Source organism: Xenopus laevis, chromosome 9_10L, assembly GCF_017654675.1.
Source record: "Xenopus laevis strain J_2021 chromosome 9_10L, Xenopus_laevis_v10.1, whole genome shotgun sequence".
Lineage (NCBI taxonomy): Eukaryota > Metazoa > Chordata > Amphibia > Anura > Pipidae > Xenopus > Xenopus laevis.
Genome location: NC_054387.1, coordinates 23749124 through 23765465, shown reverse-complemented (window position 1 = coordinate 23765465; position 16342 = coordinate 23749124). Strand labels below are relative to the sequence as shown.

At 40.9% G+C, this 16342-nt stretch overlaps 13 pseudogenes; all 13 read right to left on the bottom strand.

Moving 5' to 3' along the window:
• Positions 1-633: 633 nt before the first annotated feature.
• Positions 634-751, bottom strand: LOC121398392 (annotated as a pseudogene).
• Positions 752-1667: 916 nt separating this feature from the next.
• LOC121398448 lies at positions 1668-1786 on the bottom strand (annotated as a pseudogene).
• A 7744-nt stretch (positions 1787-9530) lies between these two features.
• On the bottom strand, positions 9531-9649 carry LOC121398412 (annotated as a pseudogene).
• A 428-nt stretch (positions 9650-10077) lies between these two features.
• On the bottom strand, positions 10078-10196 carry LOC121398393 (annotated as a pseudogene).
• Positions 10197-10669: 473 nt separating this feature from the next.
• Positions 10670-10785, bottom strand: LOC121398433 (annotated as a pseudogene).
• Positions 10786-11325: 540 nt separating this feature from the next.
• LOC121398420 lies at positions 11326-11443 on the bottom strand (annotated as a pseudogene).
• Positions 11444-11931: 488 nt separating this feature from the next.
• On the bottom strand, positions 11932-12050 carry LOC121398389 (annotated as a pseudogene).
• A 483-nt stretch (positions 12051-12533) lies between these two features.
• LOC121398390 lies at positions 12534-12652 on the bottom strand (annotated as a pseudogene).
• Positions 12653-13202: 550 nt separating this feature from the next.
• LOC121398382 lies at positions 13203-13321 on the bottom strand (annotated as a pseudogene).
• Positions 13322-13878: 557 nt separating this feature from the next.
• LOC121398437 lies at positions 13879-13997 on the bottom strand (annotated as a pseudogene).
• A 557-nt stretch (positions 13998-14554) lies between these two features.
• LOC121398444 lies at positions 14555-14673 on the bottom strand (annotated as a pseudogene).
• A 546-nt stretch (positions 14674-15219) lies between these two features.
• On the bottom strand, positions 15220-15338 carry LOC121398383 (annotated as a pseudogene).
• A 594-nt stretch (positions 15339-15932) lies between these two features.
• Positions 15933-16040, bottom strand: LOC121398457 (annotated as a pseudogene).
• Between the last annotated feature and the right edge of the window lie 302 nt (positions 16041-16342).

The window sequence follows — 16342 nt, the reverse complement described above, 5'->3', positions numbered from 1 at the left end:
TTAGGCGATGAACAGCAGCACTTTTCGGCTTCTTGACTTGTCAGCTGCACTGTGGAAAAATGAAGTTGAAAACTTTGAAAAACTGAAACTGAAAACTGAAAAATTAAACTTTGAAAACTTTGAAAAATCAAACGTTGAAAACGTTGAAAAAATGAAACTTTGAAAACTTTGAAAAATCAAACTTTGAAAACTTTGAAAAAATTAAACTTTGAAAACTTTGAAACATCAAACCTTGAAAAAGTTGAAAAAATTATGCTTTGAAAACTTCTCAGGCGGTCTCCCATCCAGGTACTAACCAGGCCTGACCCTGTATCACTTCACAGATCAGACGAGAGCAGGCACTTTCAGGGTAGTGTGACTATAGGCGACGAAAAGCAGCACCTTTTGGCTCCATGACTTGTCGGCGATGCTGTGGCAAAATAAAGTTGAAAACTTTGAAAAGCTTATGACACCTGGTATTCGCAGGCGGTCTCCCATCGAGGTACTAACCAGGCCCGACCCTGTATCACTTCACAGATCAGACAAGAGCAGGCACTTTCAGGGTAGTGTGGCTATAGGCGATGAATCGCCTCACCTTTTGGCTCCATGATTTGTCGGCGATGCTGTGGCAAAATAAAGTTGAAAAAGCTGAAAAGCCTACAACACCTGGTATTCCCAGGCGGTCTCCCATCCAAGTACTAACCAGGCCCGACCCGTATCGCTTCTGAGATCAGACGAGATCAGGAACTTTCAGGGTGGTGTGGCCGTAGGCGATGAACAGCGGCACTTTTCGGCTTCTTGACTTGTCAGCGGCACTGTGGAAAAATGAAGTTGAAAACTTTGAAAAGCTGAAACTGAAAACTGAAAAATTAAACTTTGAAAACTTTGAAAAATCAAACGTTGAAAACGTTGAAAAAATGAAACGTTGAAAACGTTGAAAAAATGAAACTTTGAAAACTTTGAAAAATCAAACCTTGAAAACGTTGAAAAAATGAAACTTTGAAAACTTTGAAAAATCTAACTTTGAAAACTTTGAAAAATCAAACTTTGAAAACTTTGAAAAAATTAAACTTTGAAAACTTTGAAACATCAAACCTTGAAAAAGTTGAAAAAATGATGCTTTGAAAACTTCTCAGGCAGTCTCCCATCCAGGTACTAACCAGGCCTGACCCTGTATCACTTCACAGATCAGACGAGAGCAGGCACTTTCAGGGTGGTGTGGCATTAGGCGATGAACAGCAGCACTTTTCGGCTTCTTGACTTGTCAGCTGCACTGTGGAAAAATGAAGTTGAAAACTTTGAAAAACTGAAACTGAAAACTGAAAAATTAAACTTTGAAAACTTTGAAAAATCAAACGTTGAAAACGTTGAAAAAATTAAACTTTGAAAACTTTGAAAAATCTAACTTTGAAAACTTTGAAAAATCAAACTTTGAAAACTTTGAAAAAATTAAACTTTGAAAACTTTGAAACATCATACCTTGAAAAAGTTGAAAAAATGATGCTTTGAAAACTTCTCAGGCAGTCTCCCATCCAGGTACTAACCAGGCCTGACCCTGTATCACTTCACAGATCAGACGAGAGCAGGCACTTTCAGGGTAGTGTGGCTATAGGCAATGAAAAGCAGCACCTTTTGGCTCCATGACTTGTCGGCGATGCTGTGGCAAAATAAAGTTGAAAACTTTGAAAATCTTATGACACCTGGTATTCGCAGGCGGTCTCCCATCCAGGTACTAACCAGGCCCGACCCTGTATCTCTTCTGAGATCAGACGAGATCAGGCACTTTCAGTGTGGTGAGGCCGTAGGCAATGAACAGCGGCACTTTTCGGCTTCTTCAATTTGTCTTTTTATTGAGAAATTTTTCAGCACATAAAACAACAGCACAGTAGTACACAATGACACAATAAGAAATAAAAACATAATAGTCCATAGTCAATAGTAGGAATAGGGGGGTGCTGATGGAACCCTTAGTGGCATACACGGTAGGGAATGTTAGGTTCCTGAAGTAGCGGTTGCAAGGGGCAGCTACGGCCCTACAAAGTAAATCCAGGAAGTATAGGTAAATCACCATTCCCCCATCTTCAAAAGAGAGAAAAAGAAAAAGGGAAAACAACCTTGTGTCTACTATGTATGAAACCTGGTTAGAGCCAGGAAAGAAAAGAAAAAGAGGGGGAAGAAAGATAGAGAGGGAATAGGGGGTTCCCAACACGGATCAGTGGGCTTTGCAAATGGTAAGTAAAGGTACATACCTGACTATCTCTCATAACGCGAGACAGGAGGGAGGAAGAGCCAGCTCCGGAGGCGAGGTATCTCGGAAAGACATTGACCCTGAATAAGCGAGGAGTCAAGTGTTGCTTAGCAATATGAGTGTAGAAGGTTGCCTGAACACCCTGAAGGTCTGGTTTGAGCCCACACCACTCAGAGGTCATTGAGTCCCTAACCACATTTTAAATTGGTCCGTTTCCATAAATTGGAACCAATAGTACCATTTCTTTGTAAACTGAGACGTATCTTTTTCTGAGTTAGACTTAAGCTCCTCAAATTTCTGGATCTCTTTTACCTTGACCAGCCAGTCTTTGACAGTTGGGCTTGAGGTGGATTTCCAGTGGAGGGGAATTAGGGTTTTCGCTGTGTCCAATAGAATAAGTGTGAGGGATTTCCGATAGCCTTTCAGTGAATGAGTAGTGTCGTGTAGTAAAAGAGCTAGTGCAGTGTTGGGAATGGTATCGCCCGTAATTGTTTCAATAGTATCCCGGATAGAAGTCCAATAGCCACTAAGGGAAGGGCAGGAGTGGAAGATATGAATGAGCGTCCCAGGGTGTTGCTTACATCTCCAACATAAAGGTGAAGCGGAGGGAAATATCTTGGCCAGTTTAGTTGGAGTACGGTACCATTGTGTTAGCAATTTGTAATTAAGTTCCTGAAGCTTTGTACATCTGGAGGTTTTATGAGTAAATTTAATTATTCTACTCCAGGTCTCGGTCGCTATGGGTGTGCCCAATTCCCTTTCCCATTTGTCCTTCAATTTTGGTGATGGGTCTGGATGCAAGTGCTGGATGAGTTTATATAGAGTAGATAGGCCTCTCGGGGGCGCCGTTGCAGAGAGCCATATACGTTCGATAGGTGTCGGGTCTGGCCTTACAATGTTATGGGGGCAATAGGAGTGTATGAAATGTGAAATTTGTCTGTGTTTAAATCGGTCTAGGTCTGTAATCGGGCGGTTTGGTATCAGTGCTTCCAAAGTTTTAAGAGTGTTGCCATTATAGAAGGAGGAGGCGCTTTGGTGAAGGTCGATAGCCCATCCCTTGTAGTAGCTAAGATCTAAACCTGGGGTAAAAGAGGGGTTACCGATGACTGGGGTATGTAACGTTGGACTGTTCAGCCATTTACCAGTTTTGGTGAGAGAGTCCCAAATCTGAAGGGTGTATGTAAGCTTGGTATCGCCTTTATCGAGAATCACTCTAGTTTGTGGTGAAAGCCATTGGATAGCCCAATGGGGGGAAACTGCTGAATTTTGTTCAACTCTCACCCATAGTTTATTGCGTCTATGGAATGCCCAGTCCAAGCATCTAATCAGCTTTATGGTAGGCTGCCCAATCTGGAAGACTCAGACCGCCTTGGTCTTTGGGGGCTGTAAGCGTTGATCTAGCTGTACTCTGTGTTTTATTGGCCCAGATAAATTTGGTAGTGAGTGCCGTCAATTCCTTAAGCATGCCAGGGGGTGGGGGATATGGCAAAGACTGAGAGATATATAGGAAACGTGGTAAAACATTCATTTTAAGAATATTAACCTTGCCTATCCAAGAGAATGATGGTCGCTGCCATGTTTTAAGGTCCTGTTTAACTGCTAACAGGAAGTCTGAGTAATTCCGTTTCACCGTAGTTTTTAAATCAGAAAATATCTTCATACCTAGGTAGGTAAACGCGGACGATGTGTTTTTTATGGGAAAGTTAGTCATCAGATCAGTGTATTCTAGGTTAGGGATTGATACATTTTGGGCTACTGACTTGGACAAATTGACTTTGAAATCACTCACCGAGTTAAAGAGCCGAAGTTCAGCCATAAGATTGGGGAGGGAGATTCTGGGTTGCCTAACAAAAATGAGCAGGTCATCAGCAAATGCTGCAGTTTTGTGTATTGTTTTATCACTTTGTATTCCTTGAATATTGGGATTCAAGCGTATCCTGTTAAGAAGGCTTTCTATTGAGAGAACAAATAGGATTGGGGAGAGGGGGCAGCCCTGACGCGTTCCGTTTTTTATTTGTATGGAGTCTGAGAGGTGACCGTTGACTAATAATTTGGCAGAGGGCTGGGTGTACAAAGCAGAAATCCAATTGCGAAGATTAGGGCCTAAGTTGAAGTCTACAAGAGTGGCGTGTAAGAATGACCAGTCCAGCCGGTCAAAGGCTTTTTCTGCATCCAGGGAGAGAAGCATGAGAGGGGTGTTGTTTCGCTTACAGTAGTGTGTGATACTGAAAAGTCTATTAAGATTATCTCTTGCCTCTCTCCCTGGAATAAAGCCCACTTGTTCTGGAGAAATTATTGTAGGAGCTATCTGTATGAGACGGTTGGCAAGTACTTTTGCGTAGTGTTCAGAAGAGAAATGGGCCTGTAGCTACCAGGGTCTGCAGGGTCCTTGCCTTTTTTATGTATAAGAGAGATATGGGCCTCTAAAGCCTCGGGGGGGACTACTATCGTAGGGGAGATGGAGTTAGCCGCTTCTAGGAAATGGGGCAAGAGTTGATCACTCAGTTCTTTGTAGTATGAAATAGTAAGGCCGTCCGGGCCTGGGGCTTTACCAGATTTAGTGGTTTTGAGGGCCAGCAGAAATTCCTCTAAGGACAAAGGGGAATCCAAAATACGCTTTTCATCGTCTGTGATCTTGGGCAAGGCAGCCTCTGCAATATAGTCTTTGCATGCTTGGATATGAGGTGGTGGGAATTTGGGGGGAGAGTGAAGTTGGTAGAGCTTAGTATAAAAGTGTGTGAAGGTATCAGCTATATCTACAGTAGAGGTCGCTAAAGAACCTCCAGGTTTTCTCAGTTTGGTAATGTGATTCCTGAGCTGTTTCATCCTAAGCGCAGAGGCTAGTATGCGGCTACATTTGTTGCCATGTTCAAAGTATAGCGATTTGCATAATTCTATGGCTCTATTGTGGTAAGAAGAGTGGAGGTCTCGTAATTGTTGTCTAGCTATAGTGAGATCCTCAAGGACTCGGTTGAGGTGGGATTGTTTATGCTGGCTCTCTAGATTATGAATTTTCGTTATGAGATCTTGAGTTTTGGCTAGGTGGCTAGCTTTTTTCCTGGCACCGTGTTTGATCAGTTCCCCTCGAATGACACATTTATGGGCCATCCAGATCGTCCAGGGGGAGAGGCCTTCAGTTTTATTCTCAGCAAAATAGTGTTGGAGGGATTGGATAACGAGTTGTTTAATGGCCGGATCTCTAAGGAGGGATTCATTAAATTTCCAGCGTGTAGTTTTCCTTAGTGAAGTATGTCTTTTGAGGGTACAAGTATTGGGAGCGTGGTCGGACCAGGAGATTACGTCGATGTGTGCTTTTTGAAGGTTAGGGATTTCTTGGTGGTTAATCATAATATAATCTAGTCTACTATACACTTGGTGGGGTTGAGAGTAGTAAGTATAGTCACGGCCAGTAGGGTTGATCAGCCGCCATGTATCCATAAGAGTATGTTTTCTAAGTTGGGACTTGATTGCCTCTAGGTTCCTATGGGACATGCTGGAGCGACCTGACGAGGAATCAAGGGTGGGTTCTAAGATAACATTCAGGTCGCCTCCGATTATTACTGTACCTGCCGCTATCTCAGAGAGGGCCTGGAGGGTTGCAAGGAGAGCTTGGTGTTGATCAGTAGGTGGAAGGTACACTGAAGCTAGTGTGTAGGTTACATTCTGTATGTGGCCTTTAATTATAATAAACCTGCAGAGTGAGTCCGATTTAGTGTCCTGTATAGAGAAACCTAGAGAGTCAGCAATTAAAATCATGGTCCCTCTGATTTTGGAGGTCAAAGGCAGGCTATGTCTAAGCAGTTGGAAACCCCGAAATTTGAGGAGTGGAACATTTTGTCTTTTAAAATAGGTTTCTTGCACAAACATAATGTTTACCTTTAGGCGTTTCATATCTCTGAGTAGATTGTGGCGTTTGAGTGGTGTGTTCAGGCCCCTGACGTTCAAGGATCCAATGGTTAAATCACACATTGGTGTGGAGAGGTAGTGTCCGGCTCAGAAGGTCTCGCCTCCAGAGATGCTCCCCCGTATGGTATATCTGTTTGAGGTAAAAGGAGTAATCAGAGAGAGCCGTGGTGGGAGAAGGAACAGAAGAGAGAGTAGGTAGTGGAGAGTAGAAAAGTGTAGAAACAGAGACATGAGAATATAACCAAAACACAATTTCAGCTAAAAAACTAGCTGGCCATGGTAGCCCCATTGGTGCAATCGTGGGGTTGCGGGCGAAAGCGCCGCCGTGGGAAAAAACAGAATAGAGAAAACAGTAATAAACTTCTGCCCTCCCGGGACAGAGCCTTTCACAGAGAGCAAAACGCTATCTGGGGAAAATGGTTGAGTAAACTGTTCAGAACAACTAAAACTGTGATGGAACAGTGGACCTCCCAGTGCCAAAGTAGGAAGTGAGTGCGGGGAGAAGGGTGGGATAGCAAAAAGAGGAGCCATATGGTAAGTGTTACCCCCTTTGGTCTGGATTTTTTATTATTTTTTGTTCGACTCTGCCGTTCCCTTTTTTCCTTTTTTCTTTCCCTTCCCTTTTTTCTTTCTTTTTTCCTTTCCTTTTCCCTTCCTTCCTTTCCCTTTTGTTGCTTTTTTTTTTTTTATTTCCTCTTTTTTTTGGTTTTAAATTGTCAAATTGTTATTCCGTAATTCAATTTTTTTCTTTACTTTTTTTTCTTTTTCCTTTATCTTTTTTTTCCTTTTTTTTCTTCTTCTTCCTTCTTCCTCTTTCTTTCCCTTTCCTTGTCTAGTTCCCTTCTTTTTTTCCCCTCCTTGTCCCCTTTCCTTCCCCCTTCTTTTTCCTTTCTTTTTATCTTTTTTTCCCTTTCCTTCTTCCCTTTCCTTCCTTCCTCCTCCCCCCTTTCCCCTTCCCCTTTCTTTCTCTCTCCTGAGGGGGGGGGGTAAGGAATCTTCCACGTTAGACTGCAATCGCCTAGTGCCAACTAACGCTATACTGTAAAAAATGCATAAATGGAAATTAAAACACAAGATCAGTAACAGGAAGGCAAAATATATAGGGGAGAAAGGAACAGGGGCGACGAGTCTCATAAAAAAAAAAAAAACGGACAGGGCGATAGGGCAGATGATGGGAATCTTGAAGAATCTCAGTCGAGGGTGCGGAGTGACAATAGTTTGCTTTTGAACTCTCGACAATCGCAGTGTAAACAATGCCTTCACCAGGATAGCGATGCAAAGTCTCCATCTGTACAGAAATAAGGATCTCAGTCGTCCAGTCAGGGGAGTCACCTGTAGGAAGAAAATAATTAAGGATGCTTCCAGTCACCGTCCTACAGTTGGATCTTCCAAAAGTTGCATCTTCTAGTTGTTTTCTCATTTTGTGAAAAAGTTGCCAAAATTATGAGGGAAGTAAGTCCAGAGAATCTCCAATATAAGCCAGCACTCAGTCTTCCAGGCAAGGGAGCCACCTGTGGGAGGAAAATGAGCAGGGATGGTTCCAGTCACTGTCCTTCAGTTAGATCTATCAGAAGCTGCATCTTCTAGTTGTTTACGTTTTTTGTGAGAAAGTTGCCAAGATTGCAAAGGAAGTGGGTCCAGAAAATCGCCATTATAAGCCAGCTCTCTCCAGCCTTGCAAATCAGGCAACGGTAAGTCCAGTGAGGCGCAGAATGCCTCAGCTTCATCTGGTTCCCGCAAGCTATACTGTTTGCCATTCTTGGTGGCTAGGAGAGCAAAGGAGAAGCCCCATCTGTATGCGATATTTTTGTTCCGAAGAACCACGGTGAGTGGTTTCAGTAGTCGTCTTTGCTGAATAGTGAGCCAGGCCAAGTCCTGAAAGATGGACACCTCATAGTCCTCAAACTTGAATGTCTCGGTGTTGCGCATTTTCCGTATTATTGCTTCCTTGGTCGTATGTTTGTGGACGCAGCAGATAACATCCCTGGGTTTGTCGGACCTGTTGTTGAAGGACCCCAAAGATCTGTGGGCCCTGTCCAGTTCCAAGGGGGTGTCTGCATCGACCTCAAGAATAGCGTTAAAGAGGGTGCGCAGGGTATTAGGTAAGTCCGCAGCTGAGACCGATTCAGGAATGCCCCGAATACGCAAATTATTGCGCTGACCCCTGTTATTCAAATCCTCCATGTGCTTGCGTAGGAGATAGATAAATTTGTGGTGGTCGTTAACCCTATGGATGAGGGTATTGTGGGCCTTCTCTGTTACTTCAAGCCTATTTTCAAGCATACCTTGGGCTTCTCCTATGGCCCGAATGTCGGCCTTGATCTCAGCCAGGTCCGCCTTGTGTGCCTCTTGGATAGTCTTGGCCATGGCCCTGAAGTCCTCCTTAGTGGGAAGAGTAGCCAGTATAGCTTGCAAGTCCGGCGGGACCGACGCCGTGCTGTATTCCGAGGCCACGGAGCCAGATGGGCTGGGGCTGCGGCCTGCGCCCTCCGCCATCTTGGGCAGATGTTTAGCCGTTCTGGAGCTGTGGCGTTTGTGGTGAAATGGCGACATAGAGCTTTGGCTGTTCTGTGCAGTCGCGTGGGTGCTTAGTTCTGCTTTTTTGTAATGTTTCCCCATCGTGCAGGCTGTCGGGAAGCTGAGAAATAGCTAAAGATGTCGGCTCTACCCGGGAGAGATCAGTTAGTGCACCCTCTCAGCACGCCATCAGACCACGCCCACTTTTCGGCTTCTTGACTTGTCAGCGGCACTGTGGAAAAATGAAGTTGAAAACTTTGAAAAATGAAACTGAAAACTGAAAAATTCAACTTTGAAAACTTTAAAAAATCAAACCTTGAAAACGTTGAAAACGTTGAAAACTTTGAAAACATGAAACTTTGAAAACTTTGAAAAATCAAACCTTGAAAAAGTTGAAAAAATGAAACTTTGAAAACTTTGAAAAATCAAACTTTGAAAACTTTGAAAAATCAAACTTTGAAAACTTTGAAAAAATTAAACTTTGAAAACGTTGAAAATTAAACTTTGAAAACTTTGAAAACTCAAACTTTGAAAACTCAAACTTTGAAAACTCAAACTTTGAAAACTCAAACTTTGAAAACTCAAACTTTGAAAACTCAAACTTTGAAAACTCAAACTTTGAAAACTCAAACTTTGAAAACTCAAACTTTGAAAACTTTAAAAAATCAAACCTTGAAAAAGTTGAAAAACGGAATCTTTGAAAACTTCTCAGGCGGTCTTGCATCCAGATACTAACCAGGCCTGACCCTGTATCACTTCACAGATAAGATGAGAGCAGGCACTTTCAGGGTAGTATGGCTATAGGCGATGAATAGCAGCACCTTTTGACTCCATGACTTGTCGGCGATGCTGTGGCAAAATAAAGTTGAAAACTTTGAAAAGCCTACGACACCTGATATTCCCAGGCGGTCTCTCATCCAGGTACTAACCAGGCCCGACCCTGTATCGCTTCTAAGATCAGACGAGATCAGGCACTTTCAGGGTGGTGTGGCTGTAGGCGATGAACTGCGGCACTTTTCGGCTTCTTGACTTGTCAGCGGCACTGTGGAAAAATGAAGTTGAAAACTTTGAAAAACTGAAACTGAAAACTGAAAAATTAAAGTTTGAAAACTTTGAAAAATCAAAACTTGAAAACGTTGAAACCATTGAAAAAACTGAAACTTTGAAAACTTTGAAAAATCAAACCTTGAAAACTTTGAAAAATCAAACCTTGAAAACATTGAAAAAATCAAACTTTGAAAACTTTGAAAACTTTGAAAAATCAAACTTTGAAAAAACCTAACAAGGCCTGACCGTGTATCACTTCACAGATCAGACGAGAGCAGGCACTTTCAGGGTAGTGTGGCTATAGGCGATGAATAGCAGCACCTTTTGACTCCATGACTTGTCGGCGATGCTGTGGCAAAATAAAGTTGAAAACTTTGAAAAGACTACGACACCTGGTATTCCCAGGCGGTCTCTCATCCAGGTACTAACCAGGCCCGACCCTGTATCGCTTCTAAGATCAGACGAGATCAGGCACTTTCAGGGTGGTGTGGCCGTAGGCGATGAACTGCGGCACTTTTCGGCTTCTTGACTTGTCAGCGGCACTGTGGAAAAATGAAGTTGAAAACTTTGAAAAACTGAAACTGAAAACTGAAAAATGAAAGTTTGAAAACTTTGAAAAATCAAACCTTGAAAACGTTGAAAACGTTGAAAAAACTGAAACTTTGAAAACTTTGAAAAATCAAACCTTGAAAACGTTGAAAAAATGAAACTTTGAAAACTTTGAAAAATAAAACTTTGAAAACTTTGAAAAATCAAACTTTGAAAACTTTAAAAAATCAACCTTGAAAAAATGAAGCTTTGAAAACTTCTCAGGCGGTCTCCCATGCAGGTACCAACCAGGCCTGACCCTGTATCACTTCACAGATCAGACGAGAGCATGCACTTTCAGGGTAGTGTGGCTATAGGCGATGAATAGCAGCACCTTTTGGCTCCATGACTTGTCGGCGATGCTGTGGCAAAATAAAGTTGAAAACTTTACGACACCTGGTATTCCCAGGCGGTCTCCCATCCAGGTACTAACCAGGCCCGACCCTGTATCACTTCTGAGAACAGACGAGATCAGGCACTTTCAGGGTGGTGTGGCCGAGGGCGTTGAACTGCGGCACTTTTCGGCTTCTTGACTTGTCAGCGGCACTGTGGAAAAATGAAGTTGAAAACTTTGAAAAATGAAACAGAAAACTGAAAAATGAAACTTTGAAAACTTTGAAAACTTTGAAAAATCAAACCTTGAAAACGTTGAAAAAACTGAAACTTTAAAAACTTTGAAAAATCAAACTTTGAAAACATTGAAAAATCAAACTTTGAAAACTTTGAAAAAACTTAAACTTTGAAAACTTTGAAAAATTAAACTTTGAAAACTCAAAGTTTGAAAACTCAAACTTTGAAAACACAAACTTTGAAAACTTTAAAAAATCAAACCTTGAAAAAGTTGAAAAAATGAAGCTATGAAAACTTCTCAGGACGTCTCCCATCCAGGTAATAAACAGGCCTGACCCTGTATTACTTCACAGATCAGACGAGAGCAGACACTTTTAGGGTAGTGTGGCTATAGGCAAAGAATAGCAGCACCTTTTGGCTCCATGATTTGTCGGCGATGCTGTGGCAAAATAAAGTTGAAAAAGCTGAAAAGCCTACAACACCTGGTATTCCCAGGCGGTCTCCCATCCAAGTACTAACCAGGCCCGACCCGTATCGCTTCTGAGAACAGACGAAATCAGGCACTTTCAGGGTGGTGTGGCCGTAGGCGATGAACAGCGGAACTTTTTGGCTTCTTGACTTGTAAGCGGCACTGTGGAAAAATGAAGTTGAAAACTTTGAAAAGCTGAAACTGAAAACTGAAAAATGAAACTTTGAAAAATTTGAAAAATCAAACCTTGAAAACGTTGAAAAAATGAAACGTTGAAAACGTTGAAAAAATGAAACTTTGAAAACTTTGAAAAATCAAACTTTGAAAACTTTGAAAAAATTAAACTTTGAAAACTTTGAAAACTCAAAGTTTTAAAACTCAAACTTTGAAAACTTTAAAAAATCAACCTTGAAAAAACGAAGCTTTGAAAACTTCTCAGGCGGTCTCCCATCCAGGTACCAACCAAGCCTGACCCTGTATCACTTCACAGATTAGACGAGAGCATGCACTTTCAGGGTAGTGTGGCTATAGGCAAAGAATAGTAGCACCATTTGGCTCCATGACTTGTCGGCGATGCTGTGGCAAAATAAAGTTGAAAACGTTGAAAAGCCTACGACACCTGGTATTCCCAGGCGGTCTCCCATCCAGGTACTAACCAGGCCAGACCCTGTATCACTTCTGAGATCAGACGAGATCAGGCACTTTCAGGGTGGTGTGGCCGTGGGCGATCAGCTGCGGCACTTTTCGGCTTCTTGACTTGTGGAAAAATGAAGTTGAAAACTTTGAAAAATGAAACAGAAAACTGAAAAATTAAACTTTGAAAACTTTGAAAAATCAAACCTTGAAAACGTTGAAAACGTTGAAAAAATTAAACTTTGAAAACTTTGAAAAATCAAACTTTGAAAACTTTGAAAAATCAAACTTTGAAAACTTTGAAAAAATTAAACTTTGAAAACTCAAAGTTTGAAAACTCAAACTTTGAAAACTTTAAAAAATCAACCTTGAAAAAGTTGAAAAAACGAAGCTTTGAAAACTTCTCAGGCGGTCTCCCATCCAGGTACTAACCATGCCTGACCCTGTATTACTTCACAGATCAGACGAGAGCAGGCACTTTCAGGGTAGTGTGTCTAAAGGCAAAGAATAACAGCACCTTTTGGCTCCATGACTTGTCGGCGATGCTGTGGCAAAATAAAGTTGAAAACGTTGAAATTCCTACGACACCTAGTATTCCCAGGTGGTCTCCCATCCAGGTACTAACCAGGCCCGACCCTGTATCGCTTCTGAGATCAGACGAGATCAGGCACTTTCAGAGTGGTGTGGCCGTAGGCGTTGAACAGCGGCACTTTTCGGCTTCTTGACTTGTCAGCGGCTCTGTGGAAAAATGAAGTTGAAAACTTTGAAAAGCTGAAACTGAAAACTTTGAAAAATCAAACCTTGAAAACTTTGAAAAATCAAACCTTGAAAACGTTGAAAACGTTGAAAAAATGAAACTTTGAAAACTTTGAAAAATCAAACCTTGAAAACGTTGAAAAAATGAAACTTTGAAAAATTTGAAACTTTGAAAACTTTGAAAACTTTGAAAAATCAAACTTTGAAAACTTTGAAAAAATTAAACTTTGAAAACTTTGAAAACTCAAAGTTTGAAAACTCAAACTTTGAAAACTTAAAAAACATCAACCTTGAAAAAACAAGGCTTTGAAAACTTCTCAGGCGGTCTCCCATCCAGGTACCAAACAGGCCTGACCCTGTATCACTTCACAGATCAGACGAGAGCATGCACTTTCAGGGTAGTGTGGCTATAGGCGAAGATTAGCAGCACCTTTTGGCTCCATGACTTGTCGGCGATGCTGTGGCAAAATAAAGTTGAAAACTTTGAAAAGCTTACAACACCTGGTATTCCCAGGCGGTCTCCCATCCAGGTACTAACCAGGCCCGACCCTGTATCGCTTCTGAGATCAGACGAGATCAGGCACTTTCAGGGTGGTGTGGCCGCAGGCGATGAACTGCGGCACTTTTCGGCTTCTTGACTTGTCAGCGGCATTGTGGAAAAATGAAGTTGAAAACTTTGAAAAGCTGAAACTGAAAACTGAAAAATGAAACTTTGAAAACTTTGAAAAATGAAACGTTGAAAACGTTGAAAAAATGAAACGTTGAAAACATTGAAAAAATGAAACTTTGAAAACTTTGAAAAATCAAACCTCGAAAACGTTGAAAAAATGAAACTTTGAAAACTTTGAAAAATGAAACTTTGAAAACTTTGAAAAATCAAACTTTGAAAACTTTGAAAAAATTAAACTTTGAAAAATTAAACTTTGAAAACTTTGAAAACTCAAACTTTGAAAACTCAAACTTTGAAAACTTTAAAAAATCAACCTTGAAAAAACAAGGCTTTGAAAACTTCTCAGGCGGTCTCCCATCCAGGTACCAACCAGGCCTGACCCTGTATCACTTCACAGATCATGCACTTTCAGGGTAGTGTGGCTATAGGCGATGAATAGCAGCACCTTTTGGCTCCATGACTTGTCGGCGATGCTGTGGCAAAATAAAGTTGAAAACTTTGAGACACCTGGTATTCCCAGGCTGTCTCCCATCCAGGTACTAACCAGGCCCAACCCTGTATCACTTCTGAGATCAGACGAGATCAGGCACTTTCAGGGTGGTGTGGCCGCAGGCGATGAACTGCGGCACTTTTCGGCTTCTTGACTTGTCAGCGGCATTGTGGAAAAATGAAGTTGAAAACTTTGAAAAGCTGAAACTGAAAACTGAAAAATGAAACTTTGAAAACTTTGAAAAATGAAACGTTGAAAACGTTGAAAAAATGAAACGTTGAAAACATTGAAAAAATGAAACTTTGAAAACTTTGAAAAATCAAACCTCGAAAACGTTGAAAAAATGAAACTTTGAAAACTTTGAAAAATGAAACTTTGAAAACTTTGAAAAATCAAACTTTGAAAACTTTGAAAAAATTAAACTTTGAAAAATTAAACTTTGAAAACTTTGAAAACTCAAACTTTGAAAACTCAAACTTTGAAAACTTTAAAAAATCAACCTTGAAAAAACAAGGCTTTGAAAACTTCTCAGGCGGTCTCCCATCCAGGTACCAACCAGGCCTGACCCTGTATCACTTCACAGATCATGCACTTTCAGGGTAGTGTGGCTATAGGCGATGAATAGCAGCACCTTTTGGCTCCATGACTTGTCGGCGATGCTGTGGCAAAATAAAGTTGAAAACTTTGAGACACCTGGTATTCCCAGGCTGTCTCCCATCCAGGTACTAACCAGGCCCAACCCTGTATCACTTCTGAGATCAGACGAGATCAGGCACTTTCAGGGTGGTGTGGCCACGGGCGATGAACTGTGGCACTTTTCGGCTTCTTGACTTGTCAGTGGCACTGTGGAAAAATGAAGTTGAAAACTTTGAAAAGCTGAAACTGAAAACTGAAAAATTAAACTTTGAAAACTTTGAAAAATCAAACCTTGAAAACGTTGAAAACGTTGAAAAAACTGAAAATTTGAAAACTTTGAAAAATCAAACCTTGAAAACGTTGAAAAAATGAAACTTTGAAAACTTTGAAAAATAAAACTTTGAAAACTTTGAAAAAATTAAACTTTGAAAACTTTGAAAAATAAAACTTTGAAAACTTTGAAAACTCAAAGTTTGAAAACTCAAAGTTTGAAAACTTTAAAAAATCAACCTTGAAAAAATGAAGCTTTGAAAACTTCTCAGGCGGTGTCCCATCCAGGTACCAACCAGGCCTGACCCTGTATCACTTCACAGATCAGACGAGAGCATGCACTTTCAGGGTAGTGTGGCTATAGGCGATGAATAGCAGCACCTTTTGGCTCCATGACTTGTCGGCGATGCTGTGGTAAAATAAAGTTGAAAACTTTGAAAAGCTTACGACACCTGGTATTCCCAGGCGGTCTCCCATCCAGGTACTAACCAGGCCCGACCCTGTATCACTTCTGAGATCAGACGAGATCAGGCACTTTCAGGGTGGTGTGGCCGTGGGCGATGAACTGCGGCACTTTTCGGCTTCTTGACTTGTCAGCGGCACTGTGGAAAAATGAAGTTGAAAACTTTGAAAAATGAAACAGAAAACTGAAAAATGAAACTTTGAAAACTTTGAAAACTTTGAAAAATCAAACCTTGAAAACGTTGAAAACGTTGAAAAAATGAAACTTTGAAAACTTTGAAAAATCAAACCTTGAAAACGTTGAAAAAATGAAACTTTAAAAACTTTGAAAAATCAGACTTTGAAAACATTGAAAAATCAAACTTTGAAAACTTTGAAAAAACTTAAACTTTGAAAACTTTGAAAAATTAAACTTTGAAAACTCAAAGTTTGAAAACTCAAACTTTGAAAACACAAACTTTGAAAACTTTAAAAAATCAAACCTTGAAAAAGTTGAAAAAATGAAGCTATGAAAACTTCTCAGGACGTCTCCCATCCAGGTAATAAACAGGCCTGACCCTGTATTACATCACAGATCAGACGAGAGCAGGCACTTTTAGGGTAGTGTGGCTATAGGCAAAGAATAGCAGCACCTTTTGGCTCCATGATTTGTCGGCGATGCTGTGGCAAAATAAAGTTGAAAAAGCTGAAAAGCCTACAACACCTGGTATTCCCAGGCGGTATCCCATCCAAGTACTAACCAGGCCCGACCCGTATCGTTTCTGAGATCAGGCACTTTCAGGGTGGTGTGGCCGTAGGCGATGAACAGCGGCACTTTTCGGCTTCTTGACTTGTCAGCGGCACTGTGGAAAAATGAAGTTGAAAACTTTGAAAAGCTGAAACTGAACACTGAAAAATGAAACTTTGAAAACTTTGAAAAATCAAACCTTGAAAACGTTGAAAAAATGAAACGTTGAAAACGTTGAAAAAATGAAACTTTGAAAACTTTGAAAAATCAAACTTTGAAAACTTTGAAAAAATTAAACTTTGAAAACTTTGAAAACTCAAAGTTTTAAAACTCAAACTTTGAAAACTTTAAAAAATCAACCTTGAAAAAACGAA